Below are 8187 nucleotides of genomic sequence, written 5' to 3' on the forward strand. Positions count from 1 at the left end.
GGCCCCCCACCTGCGGGGCATGCTGGGAGGCGGGCCTCACGGCCAATCCCCGCGCGGGGGCGGGCAGTTGTTGCCCGGCAACAGGGCCTACGGCTAGATGCGGGGGCGTGGCCAGGAGGGGCGGGGGCGAGCAGGTGCGGCAGCAGGACGTGGAGATGACCCGCCAATCCAGAGAAAGCTGCCTTTCCTCCAGTTCTCCACTCCTCCCTGGGCTTGGAGGGAGCAGAACATCATAAGGCAAATGATAAGAAGCAAGAATAAGCCATGAGAGCTGCTACTAATAATACAAATGATGTTCGGATTATTGAGCACTTACTGTGGGCCTGGCTCTTTACAGGGAGTACTTCATTTGATCTGTATGGAAAGTACGATGACCGTCCCGATTTTGTAAATTAGTACACGGAGGTTTAGATAGATGAGACGCCTGCCCAAAGTAACTCAGCTGGAGAGTAGCAGAGTTGGCATTTGAATGTAGGTGGTCTTCAACCCAGGGGTCTGTGTTCTTAAAGAGTCAAGCAGTGAACACTCATTTCAAATTCAGCAAACGTAAGTCTGTGTTCCAACTAGACCCACCTGCAGGGGCCCATCCACCTTTTAAGGGGACGGAAGCTTAGACAAGTTGGGGGCGGGGGGGGGGTGGTCTTTAGAAAAAAGAATAATAACAAATTGCAAATATAAAATTAGGCACAAAAAGAATATTTGTATAGAATAAAAAGAAGTAACAAAATACTTTTGCTAATTTTACAAAATATATGACCATCTGAACACATTGCTAGGGCCTGGCACAAAGGCATACCTGACCCTTAGTTCCCATTAAAGTACTTCAATCAGACACCAAACTGCCTTGCAGGCTTCTCTGCTGTTGCCTCCCCACCCTGCATTCCAACCACAGGCCCTCCCCTAGCGGGGGCTCTAACAGTGGGGTTAGCAGGGCTTTATGGCTGTGGGGCAAGCTTGGGCTGCCCAGTAAGTGAACTGAAGTGCCAGTGAGTTAATGCCCTTGGAAGCAGTCCTCAACACTAAGGGACACAAAGTTGGTGGCCATACACCCCACCAGACGTGACCCAGGTATGATGGCTGTGTTAACAGGGGCGGGGGTGTCACTGATAAGAGCACAGGCCTCAATCTTTGGCTCTGCTGCTGACGTGGGGACCATTCTTTCTTTCTGTTCTTTTTTTTTGCCTAATCACTTAGAGCCTTGCTTTTCTCATCTGTAGAGGGGGAGGCCTATTCCACTCCCCCAAGGTTCTAATGATGTAATGTTCATGGCAGACAATATGTACACATGACAGGGATGATCAGTAACGGGTACAGGAACCTTGCAACTGGAACCTTTATCTCCTCCATTCGTCACAATGATGAGGGAACATGAGGGTTTTGGTTCTCCAGAAGACTGCCAGTGATGCCCAAAGGAGATGCCTCTCTCTAGGACACTGCCAGCCCACCCTGTGAGGTGGGAAGAGACAGAGGGTCACTTTGGAGATCACTAGGTTTAGGGATGCCAAATGCCTTGCCCTGCCAAAAGCTGACCCCCTGACTCCCCATTGAAATCTGGGTGGTTTTGAACCCTGATGTTTGTGTGCTTAATAAGCAGTGGACACTCATTTTAATACCATAATTTCTCACCGCTTTTCCTTTGTGGCACTCGTCATGAGTTGTGATCATTTATCTGTGTGTTTTTAACCAGAAAATTGTAAACATTACAAAAGAAAACATAGTCCCTGGCCCTCATGTGCCTGTTACTCAGCTTCAACAGTCACCAACTGAGGGCCGATCTTTCTTACCTCTGCCCCCTTTCACGCCCCCCTCCCTGTATTAACTTAAGGCATTATATTATTTCATCTGTAAATAATCTTTGGTATGTATCTCTAAATGATTAGGGCTCTTTAATAAAACATAACCATAACCACAATACCATTATTATACTTAAAGAGATGAGCAACAATTCCTTGATATGTGATTATTGTTAAATGTTGGTCTCCCTCCACCAGCCTGAGAGCTCCCTGAGAACTTTCTCCCCTGTTCTTGGCTATATCCACAGTGCCTGCGACCTAGCAGATGGTGGGTAAGTATTTGTTGATGGATGAACGAATGGGAGAAAGGCAAAGGATGCTGGGGCCCATCCTGCTTTCTGTGGATGCTGCCCCTGTCCGCCCCTTGGACACAGGATGCCTTGCAGGTGGGAGCACCTTGGAGCCATACTCTTCTCAATTTCTTTTCCTCCCAGCCTGCCTTGGGCTTAATCGGGCAGCAAGTCACTAATCCTCTCCTGATGACTGCCGCCTGCTCCCCCTGTGCAGCTAATTCCACCTCCCGATTTAATCATCATACTTAGCACTTTCAATAAGGGCTTTTCATCTCCAGAGCCCTGCTCAGGCATTAGCTGATTACTGTAATTCGTCCGACTCCCATGGCATCAACCAGGATGGCAGGGGAAGGACCCGGGCTGCCCTTTCTACTCTTGGAGCCTTAGTTTCTGCATCTGTAATAGCAGGTGAATATACCTAACTATTGTGGTTGGTGTAGGGCAGGGATGGGCAACCTTTTTGTGAGTGTGTGCCCAAACCAGCAAAATCTCTGACTCAAAATTCTTCTTCGTGCCAACCCTAATTTTTTGAGAATATGTTACGCCTACTTGATATCCCTTAAGGTGTACATATGTGAAGAACCTTGAAGAAATAATAAAATTCATTTGAGTGACAGAAACACAGTATATGATGATGAAAACTACATTTTTCAATGTATACATGTACACTGATAGTCCGACAGAAAACTGTATGACTCTGATATTATCAGTGGGACTTTTGCTGCTGCGTCACTGATGACAGAGATTTTACATCAGGTTTACATTTCGTGACGCCACTTTTTTTCAATGTTTTCCAAATCAACTCTAAGGTCAATAAATTTCTGCTTCCAAATTGAGCTACTCTGAAATTCAATCAACTGCATTTCAGCCATGTCTATGGTCTTTCAGATAACTTGTTATGTAAAATTATTTATTTATCTAAGATGCTCCTACACTGAATTTATCTGAAAAATAAAAAAGTCAATATTAAGAAAAAAATTGTAAATGGAAGATTATAAGAGAGGGTTTCGCGTGCCAGCAGAAGTTACTGGAGTGTCATCTTTGGTACGCGTGCCAGGGGTTGCCCACCCCTGGTGTAGGGATTCAATAAAACAAACACAAAGTGCTTGTCCCATGCACATAAGAAGCACTCAGAAGTGACTGCTTGTTCCCGGTATAATTCAAGAGTGAAATCTCATTGGAGAGTCAAACAGATCTTGATTTGTGTCCTGCCTTCTCCACTTAAAGTGAAAATTTCTGAGCCTCAATGTCCTCGTCTCAAAAATGGGGATGATGGTGCCCGCCTCTCAGGGTTTGCCGAAAGGATTAAACCACGTGACATGTATATTCATTGTGCTGACCAGAGGGTAGGGCACCTGGTAAGTGCTACACAAGTACCTGAGGTCATTTCTATTCCCAGGAAGAGATGGAGGCGGGGAAAGGAGGAGACTCTGCTGCCTCCTGGAAGGTGCCAGTTACGTCTTTTCTCCTCAAGGTGTACAAGTTGACGGAAGATTCCTGTTGTGCCACCATTGCATCCCCAGCCCTTTGCCTAGCTGGCTGTGTGCTCAATAAATGAGTGAGTGAATTCGGTGAGATGGGGGTGGGAATAAGGTACAGGCACACCTCACTTTATTGAGCTTTGCTTTATTGCACTTCACAGATCTTGCGTTTTTTTAACAAATTGAAGGTAAGACCCTCCACCAGCAATAAGATGACGACTCCCTTTATGGCAGTCCTCACTGTATTGCAGGCCTCACTTTATGGCAGCCCTCACTTTATGGCAGTCCTCACTGTATTGCAGTCCTCACTGTATTGCAGGCCTCACTTTATGGCAGTCCTCACTGTATTGCAGTCCTCACTTTATTGCAGGCCTCACTTTATGGTAGTTCTCACTTCATGGCAGTGGTCTGGAACCCAACCTGCTGTATCTCCAAGGTGCACCTGTATCTGAACAGAATTAGACAGTTTATAGAGGACTCGCAAGATCGTTCTTTATCTCCCAAGCAGAGAAAGTAAACAAGCCAGGGATTCTACCCCACGTGTTACAGATAAGCATTCGGAGCCTCAGGGAGGGAAACACTGGGCCTGGTTAGCAGCTGGAGCCGCTCCGACCCCACTCTGGATGGGTCAGGAGCAGTGTGCGTGGCATTGCCCTCCCAGGAGTTGGGCTTCTGTCTCAGCTGGAGTTACAGGTCTTCCTGAGACCTGCTAAAGCCGCATGGAGCCTGCCTCTACTCCTGCCTCCCACTGGGCCTGGTGTGGGCTTCACCCAGCGGTGCTTGTTTTTATTTACCGAGAATTGGAACATCCGTAGGTAGGTCGGGGCTGCCCTGAACAGTGTTATGCAAAGTGCTGAGGTCCCAGAAAACCTCAGCATATTGTTCTTGGATTCTCAAAGAAATAACCAGAGGGCGGGCTGTGGAGGACAGACATGGGCTTCTTAGGACTTACCCACACACCGGCGGTGGCCAGCTAGTGAAGTTCATTGCCAGACCAGCTGGCACTAGTGAAGTTGAACCCGTGAGTCCCATCCAGCCTGCAGACAGGCCGCACCGGGGCAGCCAGCCGGTGCTATTGTTTTGCCACCAGCCAGACTTTCCCAGCACCAGATTTTACAGAAAACAGAGAAACAGAGGGCATGCAGGGGGAGGGGAACGCGCCTCTGTGTGATCAAAACTGCTAGCTATTTTCTGGACCGAGGCGCTGGCCAGGCTCCCAAGGTCTCACAGTCCGCTTACTGATGGCCTTCGTCGTCTTCCCACCGTGTGGGAGGGGGAGCTGGGGCACGGGAGGGGGCCTGTGTTTCCATTTCCCACACAAGCAGCCCCTGAGGCTGTACGCCGTGCCGCTCCCGGGGACAGACACCATTCACCAGACAGCAGTGGATCACCAAGAGGTAAGGAAGGCCCCCTGTGGCTTGGCGGTGACTGTAGGAGGAGGTGGGGGCCCTCGCCACTGCTCCAGGGACCAGGACTCCTGGGCACTCCCTGGTCTGCAAGTGGGCAGCGTCCATGTTCAGGGTGTGGCACCTGGAGGCTGATCTCCACCCTTCTCCGGGAGAAGGACAGGAAAGCCCTGGGAACCGAACCCTCGTTTTAAAACTTGAGGAGCAAGACTCAGAGCAAGGTACTTTATGGACTATATTACATACCTAAGTGATAATTTAATCTTGGCAGTAACCTTCGGAGAGGCATAATTAACCCACGTTACCGATGAGTTAACTGGGGCACACAGAAGTTAATGAACTTGCCCAAAGGGTCACACAGCAAGGAAGTGGCACAGTTGGGATTCACACTCAGGCCTATTTGACTCCAGGCCTTACTATGTTACCTCTAGCTGTAACCTGCGTTGTACAAGGGAGGCAGCTGAGACTCAGAGAGGGGCAGTGCCTTTCCCGGGTTCACACAGCCAGCTAGTGGCAAAGCAGATAATGCAGCCGTGAATCTCAGCTCTCCGTTCCAAAATGAGCCCATAAGGGTACCTGGTCCATCCGTTAACATCTGTGATAGAAACAAGTCTAGGAAGAGAGACCTAGGATGGCTAGGGATAGGGAACCTGGGGGAGGTGCGGCAGGTGGGGAAGGGTAGGCACCAATCTGCCACATTTTTTGCCCCCCAGATCTTTGTAGGAGGAGAGCCCCCACTACCTTCAAAGCAGAGCTTGGGGGAACGGAGTGTGGGGCGACCTGGGAAGGGTGAAAGGTGCAGCGCAGCTCTTGGCCTCTAGGTGGCAGCCGCACTGCAGATCTGGATTCCCTCAGGAAGCCAAGCCCTTGGGAATGGACCTGTCCCCAGGTGCTGGTCTGTCCCTAGAGTTTTCAGGGTGCCCCAGGACAGCAGCTCCTCTTTCCCACGAGGCCACCTCTGCTTTGGCTTCGGCAGTAAAAGGCTGGCAGGGCCAACCTCAACCCCAGCCTCCCTTGCAAGACATTTGCAGGCTCCTGAGGGATTTGCGGGCCACCCAGCTGCTTCCCATCTGTAGTTTTCTCAACCTCTCTGAGCCTCGCTCACCCCCGTCTGTGGAGTGGAAGTGGGTTTTATTTCCAGGATACTGAGAGGATCAGATGGAACATTTTATGGCCTGTTGCAGGTGCTCAACAGGTGGGAGCTATAGTAAGTCCTCACTTAACATCGTGGATGAGTTTGGAAACTTTACGTGAAACAACATATAACAGAACCAACTTACCATAGGCTAGCTGATGATAACAAGTTAAGTTCCTACGGCATCTCATCAATGATATCATGAGACGTAATTGGAGGACCTGCTATTATTAAAATGGTTCCCCTGGCCAGGGCCTATTTTTTCTTGGTCTTTTGCCCTGCGCTATGCTAGTCATCACGACAAGCCTTCCCCATCACCACCAACCTCTATTACCCACCCTCTGTGCCTGGTACCATATAGGATAGTGGTTAAGCAGTAGGCTCACTATCTGGGTTCAGATCCTCGCCTCCACCACTTCCTGTGTGGCCTTGGGCCTTGGTCAAGTTCCTTAGCTTCTGCACTGCAGATTCTCAGTGCTCACCACACATATTTTAGTCTCCCCCTCCCCCCCCAGCCCCTGCTCCCCAAATAGTTAGGTGGGAGCCATGTGACTAACTAGTTCTGGCCAGGGAAATGGGAGCAGACGGATGTGTGGGTCATTCCAGACCAAGGCAGTTAAGAGCCTATGGACCTCCTCCATCCTTTTCTTGCCCTGCCACCGTGACTTGTGTGCGGCCACGGGGACATGTGTTTCAGACAGCACATCTCTACGGTGGAAGCACCCCGAGTCCCCGTGTCACCCGTGGAGGGAAGCCAAGCCACCAGCCCTGCACTGTGTATGAGCAAGAAGTAAATGTTTGTTGCCACTGTGATCTCAGGGTTTGTTTATATTGCACGATAGCCTGATATGGCTCCCGGTGCCTCAGTGTTCCCATCCGTGAAATAGGGACAATCATGGTGCCGCTCTCACAGAATTGTTGGATTGAATGAGAGCATAAATGCATAAATGCCACCCTCTTAAGATGCCAAACCGTAGTTTGTATTACTTTTCTAGGAAGATACAGAAAAGCACGAAGTAACCTTAGACTCTCAGAGCGGGAGGGATCCTGGGAGGACCTTGAACTCCCTCTTCATGGTTATATAAGAAGACAGAGACTCAGGAAAAATGCTTTGCTCAGGTCATTGAGGCGGAGAGGGGCAGAGTCAGGGCTGAATCCCAGGTCTTCTGACCTTGATCTGAGGCTTATTCTCTAGGATTTATGACTTGATGGGAAACAAGACAGACAGGCATAACATAAAAGATCACTCAAAACTGCACGCCGTGTACACTTGTGGGGAGTCGTCCAGATAGGAGGATTCCGAGGGTCAGAGGAGGACCTGGGGCTCTGGGAGGCAGGCAGGAAAGGCTTCCCGGAGGTGGTGGGATTGGAAGAATGGATTTGAGCAAAGAGCAGGAGAGGGCAGCAGGCGATGAGAGGAAACAGGACAGGGTAAGCCTAGGCCAGGGGTAGGGAGCTCCAAGGAGCAGAGTGGCTCATGGAGCAAATGAGTCAAGGCGTGGTCCCTTTAACCAGTCCCCTCCTGAGGGACATGCAGCTCACGCCCCTGCTCCGATCCTTGCACTGACCTCCAGTATCTGTGTGTTTTGTCAGCTGAGATAGAGACTTTGAAGGGAAAAGAAGCTTGAAAAGTATGCTGGGCCTGATTTCCTTTTTTAAGGAAATAATCCTTGAGAAGCATTTTTAAAAAAATGTTTTGCCTTAGCCGGTTTGGCTCAGTGGATAGAGTGTCAGCCGGTGGATTGAAGGGTCCCGGGTTCAATTCCAGTCAAGGGCACATACCCAGGTTGCAGGCTCTCGTCATTGATGTTTCTCTCTCTCTCTCCCTCTCCCTTCCTCTCTGAAATCAATAGATATATTTAAAAAAATGTCTTATTGGTTTTAGAGAGAGAGGGAAGGAGAGTGGGGAGGGAGAGAGAAACATTGATCGGCTGCCTCCCGTTGGGGATCTAGCCTGAAACCTGGGCATGTGCCCTGACCGGGAATCGCACCCGTGACCTCTTGATGCAAACTGGTGACCTCTTGATGCATGCACTAACACTCAACCACTGAGCCACTGGCCAGCCTGGGCCTGATTTC

The sequence above is a fragment of the Myotis davidii genome, unplaced genomic scaffold, assembly GCF_000327345.1.
Source record: "Myotis davidii unplaced genomic scaffold, ASM32734v1 scaffold134, whole genome shotgun sequence".
NCBI classification, from domain to species: domain Eukaryota; kingdom Metazoa; phylum Chordata; class Mammalia; order Chiroptera; family Vespertilionidae; genus Myotis; species Myotis davidii.